We start from the raw sequence: 14,603 nt of genomic DNA, 5'->3' as shown, positions 1-14,603 counted from the left end.
TTGAGAGGTGAGATGCCATTTTGGCAAGGGCTTATTTTATGGTGTCATCTCATGGTAGATGACATCATGGCTGGCACGTGTGCAAGAGAAAGAAACCACATGGAGAGACAAGAAGCGAGAGAAGGGGTGGAGTCTTATTGTTTTAGTAACAACTTTATAGAAATAAAACTAACCCAAGGTCCTGGGATAATTACCTAATTCCATCTAAGGGTGATGTCCTTTATATTCTAACAGATCTCCACTAGATCCCATCTCTTAGAGGCCCCACTTCTTAACTTCACCATAGTAGATCATAGGTACAGCCACATCAGAACTATGGTATAGACCTGATATTTAAGCATGAAACAACCATGCAGAAATAAAGAGGGTGGTTCTGTCATTGTGTAGTAGGCTCAAGGACCCCCCCAAGAGGACTAAAACAAGCTTGGCATACTCCCATTGAAAGCAAAAATCAGTCCTTCTGCTACTTTACACCTGCTTGATCTAATTAGTCCCAATAATCCCAAATGCTTGTAGAACAAGAATTATCCTGCAAAAGGTTGGTTCTTCTGTTAAACTGAGAATTATCTATCCAAAATTCCCTAGCAGTACACCTAGGCACTTAAGTTCCATACATCAATAAAAATTCTCACTACATTCTTGCCATTTAGATAATGGTGGGGGGTGTCACTTGGGCATTTAGGAAGTGCTTGTATGTGTGGAGTAGAGAGAAGTGGGGAATGAGAGAAAAGAAAAGAGAGGGGAAAGACGCTATGGCACAGTGTCCAACCACAATGGCTTTGTGTGTAACGGATGAAGTCATTTGTTTGTAATTGCTTAAAAGAGATGTTTACCCAAGGAGCTGATAGCCACACTGAGACGCCAGCCTGACCTTCGTGTGTTTGCTTAGACAAGTGGCAGTGGTCAGGACCACATGACCTGCAGCAAGAGTCCTTGTGAGTCCCTTATTCTGACCCTCTGAGCTGGACACCTGCTTTCTTCAGACACCTTACCCATGGCCAGAGTAATCCCCTGCATTTCTGGGACTTTCTGAAGGGATCAGTGGGACCCTGGTCATTTGAGATCAGATAAGACAATGGTCCAAATTCTGGGTTCGTTGAAACTGAATGAAGGATGAGAGGCATCGATAAAAGCACCCTCTTCTTCTTCTGCATAGAAATGAAGTACTTGTATAGCCATTTCTTATGATTTCTCTAGAGAAGTATGTTCATATCAAAATCCAGTCTAGCATCACAATAAGCATTATCTCTCACTGAAACCAAAACCTTGGAGCTACATCCTAGATTGATTCTGGAAAGGCGATGATGAGCCCTAGCTAAAGTCCTGGCCATCTCACAAGCTTGGGCATGTCCTTCAATCACTTAGACATATATGGTACTTTAGACTAGGCAGCATGTGGCCCGTGTCTCCATCAACAGCCATGAGTAGGCACCCAATGGGACAGCAGTGGTTACCATGTCTCCAGGATCGGCAGAATAAACTCTTCTCCATCCTGGGCTTCTGCCTTCACTAGACAGGTTGTCTTTCCTCTCTGGGGTATGTCAAGCTTCTCCAAAACCAGACCCAGACATGTCTCCTCTTGGTAGGACAGACATCATACTGTATGTCTTTGTTTTAGTGAGATATATGATCCTTGGGATCCAAGTAAACCTCTGCCTGACAGGTCTCATGGCCCCTTATCAGCAGGGAAATACCCTTGCATGGCCCTTCTACCTCACACCCTTCACCTGCAGGTGGAAGTCAATCCTCTGAATAGCTCAGGGCCTTAAAACTGGAACAATTCATTTCATCTTTGGAGATAAATTACAAAGTGTTGGCAGCTACCTGCAGCAAAGCCCCTGCCGCAAGGGGAGGAATGTTCTGTCCTTCAAAACACATTGATTTCTTTTGAATTGATAGGACACAATAGCACTTAGAATGCTCAGCCACCACACTTTGTCCTTTGGCGATGCAACATCTAAGTACTTGAACAATGTCTTGAGAGAAGCATTATGTGACAGCAAACTTCCCAAAAAGGCAGATTTTATAGATACTGTGCATCTTTGATCTCTTTTTGAAAGCATACAACATGTTCTGGAAGGAAATACAAGCAATTGTGACAATAAAGAAATGTCCATAATAAAGAAATTCCTTTGACTCCCCATGAGAAAGGAAGGGAGCATTGTTGTAGGATATTGTTAAAACACACTCTATCCCCAAAGAAGTGTTCCCTTAGGATTAGCTGTGGCAATGGAGATCAAAGCACGTGGCCCCAAAGCTGTCTTTTCTCTGTCTCTCTCCTCATCTCCCCAGCCTCAGGGCACTATCTCTTTCCAACTCCACCACAGAACAAAGGCCCCAAAACAGGTTCATGGAGATTTCAAGAGGTGTGGAAAATGCTAGAGGATAGTTCTTATCCCAGTGATTTAATTACTCATTTAAGAAATCATATGCCAATATGTCATGTTTGATTTATTGTTGGTGGGTTTTGTTAGTCTTTTTTATTTCTTAGGATCTCATTACACAGCACTGCCTTGCCTGGAACTTGCTCTGTAGAAACAGACTGACCTTGAACTCACAGAACACTATTAGAGTTATGTTCCAACCACGCCAAGTACTCTCTGTTTTCTTTTTTGAGTGTTTGGTTTTTCATAGATTGGTCCTTTTCTGTGTCTGGTCTTCTCCTTGTACCTCACTGTATTAGTTTCATTTCTGCTGCCATGATAAAATATCCTGACAAAAGAATCAACACATGAATCCTTGTTTGCTGGCTTCTTTGATGTTTGTGCTTATAGAGCTGTCTTTACTTTTACACAGTTCAGGTGCCATCCACAGTGGGCTGAGTCTTCCTGTATTAAATAACATCAAGACAATCAGCCACCCCAGACATACACACAAGCCAACCTGATGTAGACAATTCCTCAGCTGAAGTTCTATTGTCAAGTGATTGTGGGTTGTGCCAAGCTGACAATTAAAAACTAACCAAAACATTTACCATCTCCCTGTGTTGTTTTACCATGAAGAAAAACTACTGTCTCCTATGAGAACTTGCTGTTGAAGTGGAGGAAACAAAAGAACTTGGAATTTCAGACAGGTAGCAAACCTGACTCAAGCCAATTAAACGTGTCTGGCTACCAGCTGTTAAAGATGAATATTCATCTTCTTAAGTGAAATTTACTCCCTTGTAAATAAATCAGCAATCATAAAATTAGTACAGTCTGTGGATACACAATGAAGACATAGCAGTGGGAACAGCACTTGTTATGTGACTAGGCCAAGGGAAAGAACCATGTGTATTTCCTAAAGGTGTAAATCAAAAAATTCTAAGGAAAACACTGGTAAAGGATACATATCTCAAACCAAAAGCTATTGATTAGCACAGTAGACAACACAACTAGACAAGACAAAATCAAGATATTGGAATGGGACAGAGAAAGAGAACTTTTACATAGATTATGTTATTCTTTATACTGAAAAGCAAATTAAATTACAGCAAGTAATTCAAGATGGTTAAAAATGACTATAGGGATCTCAGTTAGGTGAAGAAGTTCTGCATACACTTTCCTTCCTTTGATCTTCCTAAGTGCATCACTTATTTTTCCTCTTGTTTCAGAGTGAATGTTCAAGATTTGGGTTTTATAGAAGAAAAATTCAACATGCATTCCATACATTTCCCCACATCTCATCAATTTCACATTGTACTGCCAGGGTAGCTGAATCCGTGAAAACAAATATAATAGAATAGTGGGGAATTAAGAGGGTAGACAAGATGGCTTGGTGGATGAAAGTGCTTGTTGCCAAGTGTAATGACCTGAGTTTAATATCTGGGATCTCACTTTGTGGAAGAATTGTCCCCTCTCCGCCTCTCTCTCATACACACACACACACACACACACACACACACACACACATACACACCATGATACATACATGCACACATACACACAAAATAAATTAGTAATACGTATCAATAACAAGGTCTTGGTGATGTCCTGGATGGTCACTTTAGCACACCAGGAAAGGTGTCTTATTCAATCCCACAAAACCATAAAGCAACCTGAGAATGAAGGCTCCCCTAAAGATACAATGAGAGACCCCCAGAAGATTGGATAGGCTAAGTTTAGTGCTAGAACAGAGTATCCTGTAGAAAATTTGTGGGGGATACATTAAAGGAAAGTAGGAGTGTCCCAGGAGGACACATCTTTTCACAGTTTAAGATCCCAGAGGCAAATATTTATAATATCCATGGCATCATAGCGTCACAGTGGCCAGCAGTATTTGTGACTCAGCTGTCATTGCACACCCTTGATTATAGCTGTTCATATTTGCATTCGTTCTCTTGAAAAGCAAGCATTGTTGCTACTTGCCATTTAAACTGTTTTCAGAAACCTTCCCCTATAATTTAACAGTGAAATTTGGATGCAGAAATACATGGAAATAGACGATCAGGGCAACACATTAGTATTAGCTGTACGTCCCCTCATTGGACAGAGAATCGGGGCTCTGCATTTCTTGCAAAGCAGCTGCCAAATGCTTTCCTGGACCTCAGAAAGGAATATATCCCCAAGTAAATGGAGCCCTGTTACATTTTGTTCGTGCTGTGCATGGAAAAAGATTATCATCACACACTAAGCAGTGTTATTGAAGAAAAAAGAAATGACCAAATTTCTTGAATCAGACAGAAGAAATTTCACAGCAATAAAAGCTACCATATCTCATTCATGCATAATGCAAGACTATTGTCGAAGCATCAGATACCAATTGCACTAAACTTTCCTGATGATTTCAAACAGACACTGCCATAGGTCAATTTTCATGCTGTAGAGTTTGCAATAAAATTAAAACATGAGTTTACCCAATAAGAAATAAAAAAAATATCAATGTGATTTTGTTGTTGTTATTAAGTCCCTTTAAGTAATACTGGGAATGCTACAGGGTATTCATAGAGGAAGATGACAGGCTCATGATATGCCAGCCACAACTCCTGCTATATAATGCTTTGCTTAAATATCTCTAGCCCAATTTACAGATACTTAGTTATAAGCCACAAAATGGATCCTTGGAATGAGGATTCCCCTGAAGATGTAGTAACAGGATTGCAAAGCTAAGAGCATGAACCACCGTAACTTAGTGCTGGAACTGGCTGCATAGTTTTGGTGGAAAGGATGTACTAGTGGGTCTTAAAGGGCAAGTAGGTGCATCCTGGAACCAAAAAAAGATGGCAATCAAGACACTGAGGAAACTAAGCCCATGTGCACAGCAGCTTCTCCATGGCAAGGTGCCTGCCACACAGACATGTGATAAAAATGGCAGCTGAGCCCCAGATACCACACTGAGTCCTGAGTAGCCATCCAGAGGTGGCACATGTGTTAAAAGAGCTGCGTGATTCTGGCTGCACCCTCTTTACCTAGAGCAGAGCTCAGCGTTTACTTGACACTGCAGAAAGATTTTTGAATTGAAATGTCATAAAAAAGCTTTGTAGTTTCCACATTGTCCTGTAGAATACTGAACACATGGAAGGCCCCCAATACATTCATTGTATGGTGACCCAAAAGGCCAAAAGTTTACATGAGTTCAGTCAGCAGGATTCACTGGCAGTCCATGTACATGTTTTTCTTCTTAATGTTGCTTACACAGTGGTGTCCTTCAGGGTCATTTTACGATGTTGTGCCTTCTCCGGAGTCTATGCTGCCTCTACCCCAGCCTTGTGTTCCTCCCTGTCATCTCACCCAGATCTCGGAGCAGAGAAGGCTCTGGGGGCTTCTGGTCACTTCATTTACTTTCTTAAAATCTGTAACATCTCTGTGTGGTGAAAATGAATCATCGTTTGCTAGAAAATTCTTTTAAGTCATCTCGGTTTTAGCAAAAGCCAAACAGCACAGCTCTGCATTTGACTAAGTGGTTAATTTGAAGCTCCTACACTTATAGGAAATATCTGAGACATGAATTAAATATATATGGTGGGGTTAGGGGTGGAGACTCAGCAGTTAAGAGTACTGTTGTACTGTTGTTCTTGCAGGGGACTGGAGTTCGGTTCCCAATACCCGTATTGGGCAGTTTACAACTGCCTGTAACTCCTGTAACTCCAGCTCTAGCCTTGTACACACACACACACACACACACACACACACACACACACACACAGAGAGAGAGAGAGAGAGAGACAGAGAGAGAGAGAGAGAACAAATCTTTTAAAAAATATCCAAGAGTTACTAATTTCTGAGTAAGGAATTTGTAGTCTAGCCAACATGATATTGAAGATGCTGACTGGATACAGAAGGGAGAGTGAAGAGAAAGACAAAAGACAATTGAATGGACAGACTGACAGATATTCGATGCTTCATGTAATAGAGTTGTGCTTTAACATCAAAAAAATATACAGCTTCTTTAAGAATGATGTAGAAAAACCCACAACAATACAAACAAATTAAAGCAAAGCAGAAAACCTCTTCCATGTTTTCTGGGTTTACTTTACTATTATTTAGAGCACTGGGAATGTCTTTGTTTTAAAAAAGAACATTCTATTTCAGAGCTAAGATTGATTACAAGTTTGTGCTGGCCAAGGAAAGACATTGAATACTGTCACCCCAATTTACCATGTCACTAATTTGGCAAAAAGGGGATTATTCTTAATGGATTGAAAGAAAAATATCATTTGTTTCCCTGTGTGTATCTAAAGCCAATACTTCATGCTTCTTAAATTTCTAAGCTATCATGTCACGGACTGCAGGCACTGGCAGGAACATCAAGACACCCCACAGCAAATCCTCTCATTTCACAGAGGAGAAAATAAGTAAATTGAACAGCAGACCTTACAAGCTGCCTGTGGAAGCCAAAACTAGCACCCAAGTCCTGACTTTTCCAGCTCTCTTTCCAGGACAGGTTTATTTGTGAATCACATGACCGTTATTAAGGCTACCCTTCTTACCCATTGGAGTCCAGTCTGGTGGTGGTAAAATCCAGGAATGCCAGGAACCCTCCTCTATGGACAGTTTCTCAAACTTATTAACCACAAGGAAAGTATATGAAGGTAGATTTTGATTGGAGAAATTCATACTTAAAGTGAAGAGATCAAAAGTCTAATATGGCTGCCTGAGAAAGACAGCTATACAAGAACAAACTGAGAGACAGTGAGTGCCTCTTCCCACTTCTCAGGTGAGGAAACAGACACATAGACACACACACACACACACACACACACACCAACAAAAACAACAACAACAAAATTGACAAGCCCTCATGGCCACGGACAAAATAATTTGAGGTAACTCTTTCTCTACGCTGGGCTGCGTTCTACAGCGTGGTGCCTGTAGCACGCTGGAGACTTAGCTAGGCCTCTAGCCCAATCAATAAATAATGCAGAGATGAGAGATTGAGGCCTCAGCAGCTCTACCAAGACCTATTAAAAGGAATCTCAGTTCCCTTTGGAATTCAGCCCTTCTCTCAGCTCTGCCAGGAGGTTTTTATTTTATTTGTTCTTCAGTTTGGATGGCCCTCCTCCATTGGCTGTGGGATGAATTTGATTATGTCATTTTGTTTGTCCCTTCCCAGGCTATTTCTGTGATTGAAGCAGGTTGGAAATGGATCCAGGACTCTGTTGCCTGAATGAGAGTGAAGAGAGTTTCTCAACGACCTTGTTCCCAACACTTACATTGGGAGGGTCCCCGTGACCTCAGAACTCCTCAGTTCTGTTTTCTTCCCAGCCTTACTCATACCACAGACAATACCACCAAAGTGGCTGCAGGCACTTTTCAGATTTAACGTGGTGTGTGTGTGTGTGTGTGTGTGTGTGTGTGTGTGTGTGTGTGTGTCACATTCATGTGCATGTCACAAAGGGTGCACATATATGTGCACATGCATGTGGAAGCCAATATTAGATGTCTTCCTCCGTTGCCTTTCACAGGATTTTTTGAGATAGTACTTGGGTGGGAGATAGGTTTGGGTTATCATTGCTGTGATGAAAGACCATGACAAAAGTCAAGTTGGGGAGGAAATGGTTTATTTGGTTTCTGCTTCCACATCACAGGAAGTCAGGACAGGAACCTGGAGGTAGGAACTGATGCAGAGGCCATGGAGGATGCTGCTTATTGACTTGCTCCTCTTAGCTTGCTCAACCTGCTTTTTTGTAGAACAGTACTAGCCCCAAAGATGGCACAGACCCCAATGGGCTGGGCCCTTTCCCATTGAATGCTAATTAAGAAAATGCCCTAGAGGCTTTCCTGTAGCCAATCTTAAGGGAGCATTTTTTTTTTTTTCTTAATGGAGGTTCCATCCTCTCAGATGACTTTAGTTTACATCATGATGAATGAAAACTAACCTGCACACTCACTGAACCTGGCGCTTACCTGCCTGGCTGGATTGGCTGGTCAGCAAGCCCTGGGGATCCACCTGCATCTGTTTCTTCAGCATGGAGGTTACAGCATCATGACACAGCCTTTTTACATGGGTGCTGGGATTTTAGTTAGGATCCTTTTGCTTATACAACAAACACATTGCTAACTGAGACTTTACTCCACCTCAAAACTTAACTTGTGAGTGGGGGAAGAAGTGCCCGTTATTTACAGTATTTGACATCAGCGCAGAAACCACAAAATGGTTCGGCAAACCCACAGCAAGGCTTTCCTGCATGACTCCTGTGCATCCGGCACACTGAAGAGCCAGACCACAAGCTGATGAACTGTGGCTGAGAAGGGCTGAAGATGTTGCTCGTCAGCTTCCTTGATATACAAAGAGGGCCACTGGCCAAAGTTTGCAATGAAAGAGATGCATGCACACTAAATCACTATCTGTGCAGAATATGCCTACATAAGCTTCCAGGACATTTTAGTGTGATCTCCAAATGACAGGTTGTGATCCTGTGTGCAGGAACACTGGTAATCACAGCAATCCACCCCTGCAATTCAAGATAGCCTGCCTTTTGCAGGAGACAGCAGCCATGCTTTAAGTTACACAAAGGGACGAGGGAGGCTTGCTGCCCAAGTTAGGAAGTGGCAGTCTCCTGCCAGGCATGCTGCACCCATGCTTTCTTCCAAATCCAGAGCTAGAGAACACATGTGCTCCTGGCATGTCCTAGTCACAGCCCCCTGAGAATGATGCTGGTGTATTTTCTTCAGAGATTATATCCTTTTACAATCCTGGAAACACGGACGGAACCCCATGAATGGAGGCTCACTCACAGACCAAGCACACACCACACCTGAGCCAAAGGCAGAGAAGTCACGAGTCTTGGAGTTAGAAGTTTCCAGAAAGAGCCAAGAGCATGGCTGTGGTGCTTTGGCTGTAACTACTACATTTTGGCTAAGGAAGGACAAACTGCTGAAATTTCACAGCACTCTTAGGCCAGCTCCAACTTTTCTTCAGAACAGGCAGGAGTCTGAAATTGTTGGGCTAGCTTGTTTTGTGAGGTTTCTTGTGTGTTTGAGTCAGGGCATTGTTCTGCTGTTCTGTAACTGGATAGTTTCCTGCCTCATCCACCCCAGTAGGGGGTTGCAGGTATGTGACACCATTCCTGGCTAACAATTTTTTTTTTTTAAAGTTTAGTGTGGCTCTGAAGATTGCTTACCCTTGGGGCCCTGTAACTCTCATGAGGAAATCACGATTTGTATTAAGGAGGATAATAGAGAATACTGAATGACCAAATGCCAAGTTGAATGATTGTAGCAATATAGTTTTGAACAGTTTGGGAAAGAGAAATTCACTGTGGACTTTTTAGTGGATTATTTTTTTAGCAACATTAACATACAAAAAGAAACTGGATCGGATCTTCAAGGGTGGGCACACGACACTAAGAATGGAGACTCCAGGCCATCAATGGGGAGTGGATGAAGAGGTAAATGGTCAGTGTGGGGCAGGGGCTGAGCTAGTCAACATGTCTCTGGGAAGCCGGGTGCCGAAAGTGGCAAAAAGTCTACCAAGAAGACAAGCCAGGAGAATCTGGAGTGAGCAGCCTAAAGACACATAACACAATTGGATTTTCCTTCTGTCAGTGCTGTTTCCCATAGAAGCTGAAAGCTAATGTCTACCAATTGAACTTCTAGTGTGTGGCAACTGAAAAGAGAAAACATTTTCAAATTTAGAGTCTCTGTAACAACTGCCTCCTGCCCACATCCATCTTGCAGTTTTACCACCCAGAAGTCGCTATTAGCTTTGCTGGCCACTATTCTGAATTATAACAACATTTTAAGATGAGCTATGGTGTCCCAGAAGAGGCAGAGTGGCACAAGAACTTCAGAGGGAAGCAGATGGAATCCAAGCTCAGCTAACGACCACCTGGAAAACCTTGAGGAAGAAACTGAGGCTCTCTGAGTCTCCAGTCCATGGACAGCTGCTCAGAATCTTGGACTATAGATGTGATGGAACATTAGATAAAATATGTGTGGGAATGGACCTGTCACATGGCAGCTACTCAGTACATAGGGACTATTGTTATTCTTACCTTTTTCCCCCTCTTATTTTCATTAGCTTTTTGAGAATGTCATACAATGTGTTTTACTTATATTCACACCTCCCCCAATCCTGCCATATCCACATTCCATTCCCCACCAACCTTCTTGTATCATCTTCATTCTTTATTGTGGTAACTACAACTTGTCCTACCCATATACTGTTGGGTGTGTGACCTTCTGCGGGAGCCTGGTTAACCCCACATCCTTCAAGAAGCTGACTCTCCCTCTTCTAGAAGCTGTCAGCTGCCAATATCACCCCAGCTAGGGGTGAGACTTCATGCCTACCTCCCCTGTCTACACGGGGATTTTGTTTACCTTGAACTTGAGCATACAGGCCATGTGCATGGTGTCATAACTGCTATGAATTCATCTGTGCGATGGGCCTGCTCTTGCTCAGAAACCACTGTTTCTTGTGGTCATCCACTGCCTCTGGAGAGTCAATCTTGCCACCTACTCTTCTGTAGTCATCTCAGTTCCTTGGGAAGAGAGAGTGTGATATAACTGTCCTTCATGGCTGAACATTCCAGTCTTGTACCCTCTGCTCCCTGATCAGGTATGGGTTTCTGTGTTAGTTTCCAACTTATCTCATTCTATGATAACCTGGAGTTTCCTCTTATCTGTATGCATCACAGATGGGGCATGGCATCACAGTCTTTAATTATTTGTACTTTATTTTCTATTGCATTCCATTTTTAAAAATCCTAGTATATCTAAATTATTTCTGAAGTTCACGCTTAAACTGCAGAGCCTACATGTTACCCAGTGATGCCAAAGAGCTAAAACAGACTGAACCCAGATGATACAAATACAAGATGTGGAATGTGAAACCTATAAAAATCAAGACCTGTCAAATCTAGAGACTACAAAATAAGCTAATCAGTTAGCCATTGTATCTATCGCCTAACAGAACAACCAGCTGGACTGATGGAATTATGAATTAAGTAACAAATTAGATTCAAATCCTGTCACCACTTCATATGGGATGGCCAGAAAGTTCTAAGAGGTCAAATAAGCCAAGTCAGGAATAGTAACTCTGGTTAAAAGCCCATGCCTGGGGATATCATAGGCCTAGGATAGGACATGCTAAATGGCCACTCTATCAAATTGCCTTCCAAATGTTTATATTTATATCCACTGTCTTGGGCTGCTCTGACCATGGCCAGACAAGCTTCCTTTTGCAGGGAGCAGTAGTCGATGGTAAGATGCACAACTGGTCAAGATGCTGAGAGTACTGAGTACTCTGCTATTAATGGGGCATCCATATTAACCCCTCTAGTGCCACCAGGACCAAGGCTCAGAGGTCATGGGAGAAGAGAAAGGAAGAGTGCAACAAGAGTCAGACAATGGGGAAGAGTACTGTGAAATACTGCCTTTGGGACAGGGCATAGCCATTCCACTACTGTACTTACACAAATGTGATTACCTGAACAAAAGCAACACAAGCGCAAGCCAGGCAGAGTCCAGTATAGATGGGATAAAGGATGTCAGGCCCCACCCTTTACTGAAGAGCTTTGGCTGTGCAATTTCCAGGGGAAGGAGATATGGAGCCTGATAAATTTCTGATGCTCTAATGAATGGTCCCACGCCCATGGGCAGCTCATGTGGGCAGCACTAATCAGTGATACTGAAATATCTAAAAATTAAAAACAAATCAAATACATGAAGTTGGGGGATGATGTTAGGGCAGATAAGGGGAAAGCTGGATGGGGAAAATTAGTTTGAAAATTTGATCACATTTCATTGTATGAAAGTCTCAAAACTAAAGAAAAGAATTAAGAAAGGGCCAAATAGCTTCTCTGTGGGTTGTGCTCCAGTGTTTATATTCCTTATATCTGTTTGGTGTGGCCCTTATAAGAATGGTGATCCTTTGGTGGGAACAAATAATGTCTGGGAGAAATGATGACCATGTAAGTTAGATGAAATGAGGCCCTGGTTGGCCTGGAACTCACTATGCAGATCAGACTGGCCATGAATTCACAGAGATCTTGTATCTGCATCTGCCTCCTGGGTGCTGAGATTAAAGTCATGCCCCACTACACTGAGATGTATGTTTTTATGTGAAAAATTTTAAGCAGCAATTGCTTTGGAAAAGATCTCAGGAAGTACAAGCACAATGATATCTAACCTAGTCTTATAATCAAAAAATTGGTAAATAACAATGGAAAATAATAACCATATAAAAATCACGACAGTGTATTGTGTTAAAATGTTCAATACAATGTTCTAAAATAGTATCACATGACAAAAGATGTCAAATCCCAAATCAATAGAGATCCCAGAGGTTTGGGGAAGAAGAGGCTGAACCTCACAAAGAAGCATCAATCCAAACACTAAATGAAATTGTTCAGAAGTTTAAGGAATGAATTAGAATTACATTGAAATGCATATGTAGACAACCCATGAAAGTACAGGCAAAAGGATCAAAATTGACAGTCAAAGAAGACCAAATGCATTAGCAGCCAGAAAAAGGTACAAAAAGTTGAGATCATCTTTTATATGAAAAAAATCAATAATTTTAAACTGTACATGATGTAGCAAATTTTCTACCAGATTATTGCTCTGTGGGGAGAGACATCGTGTCAGTTTTAGCCACTGCATTGCTGGAATGTAAACTAAGTTCTAGTGGTGAAATTGTGCTCTTATTCAGTGTTCATGAAGTGAACAATAGACACAGCTCACAATTCTGCCGCATTCCCTGTTTTCAGCAGATAGGAATTCAGTCTAGTGAGGTGAGGGTTGTTAGTCCCATTTCACAGGTGTGCAAGCCTAGGCCCAGGGTTACTTAGTCAACACTTGGCAGAGCTAGAACTTGAAGCTAGGGCAACTGCTGCAAGGGTTTCTGTATCTAATGAATGGCTCTGGAGGGGAGCTGAACAATCAGCATAAGAAAAGAACCCTGGAAGGAACAATAAAATGCAAAGTAAGGACACATGTCCCCACTGTCTAAGTGGAGAGAACAGAAAAAAAAAAAAAAAAAAAAAAAAAAAAAAGATAGTGAGTTCACCTTCCGTTGTTTAGTTTAGTCAACTTTTAATGGACTTTTGATACACTAAATGTTTGATTTACTAAACGGTTGGTTGTGAGCATTCTAATGTGCTTGTTGCTCTTTTATTTTGTTAATGTCAAATTATGGAGTGAAGGAAGCTTAGATGTTGAAGAGGTGCTAGTGCTTACCTTTTCTCTTTCATGTTTAATTGCTTTTTATGAGTTGTATAGGAAAGATGTGCCCATCCCCAGCATAGACTCACCTGTGTTTGCTTCTCAACATCTGTAGTTTTCATTTTTCCTTTTATGTTTACACCTACAGTTCACTTCTAGTTATTTTCATGTAGGGTTTGAGAAATGAGCTGACATTTGTTTAAAGTTCTTAGTGGAGAAATGTACTTTAATATCACAATGAGATACAGCACAAAGCGGCTAAAATAGCTAAAATGTAAAGGAGTGACACATGCTGGCAAAGCTGTTCCAGACCTGGAGTTCATATCTGTCGTTGGTGAGGATATAAAACATTCTAATAGCTTTGGAAAAGAATTGAGCTGGAACCAACTACCAGGCAAGCTGCTGGGCAGCCTATGAGGGACTTTCTTGATCAGCTTTTTTTAAATGAGAAGACCCATCATAAATGTAGGAGGCACCTTTTGGTGGCAACCCATGCAAAGGATATGGAAGAAGGAAAGTTGATTTGTTTTTCCTGCTTACCTCCTCTCTCCCAGCAAGTTCACCTACACTGACACTGCTACTGCTGCCTTCTTTCTGTGATTGGATCCAGCCTCTTCAGGCTTCCAATGTAGACTGAATCCTCCAGACCTTCAGCATCAGACTGAGGTTATGAGACATCCAGCCTTGTGGACTGGTTCTGGATTCTAAGGTTCCCTAGAATAAAGACAGACATGTTGAGCTATCCACACTGTGTTGAGTAAGCCAGCCTAATAAATTCCCCTTTTAATGCATATTTAGCATATCAATTCTATCCCTCTGGAGGATCTTACTACAAGTTGCTAGAATTCACTGAGTGACCACCAAGCATGAATCCTAACAACTGCACATCCAAATTTTTATGTAAAGCAAATACAAAAATAATCTCACACCAAGACCCATGAATAAATCTGACATCTTTATCTATATATGCTTTGAACTAAAATTCAACCAAACATCTATCAACAGATGGATATATTCTTC

Source organism: Phodopus roborovskii, unplaced genomic scaffold (genome assembly GCF_943737965.1).
Source record: "Phodopus roborovskii unplaced genomic scaffold, PHOROB, whole genome shotgun sequence".
Classification (NCBI taxonomy): domain Eukaryota; kingdom Metazoa; phylum Chordata; class Mammalia; order Rodentia; family Cricetidae; genus Phodopus; species Phodopus roborovskii.
This window is presented reverse-complemented; position numbering follows the sequence as displayed.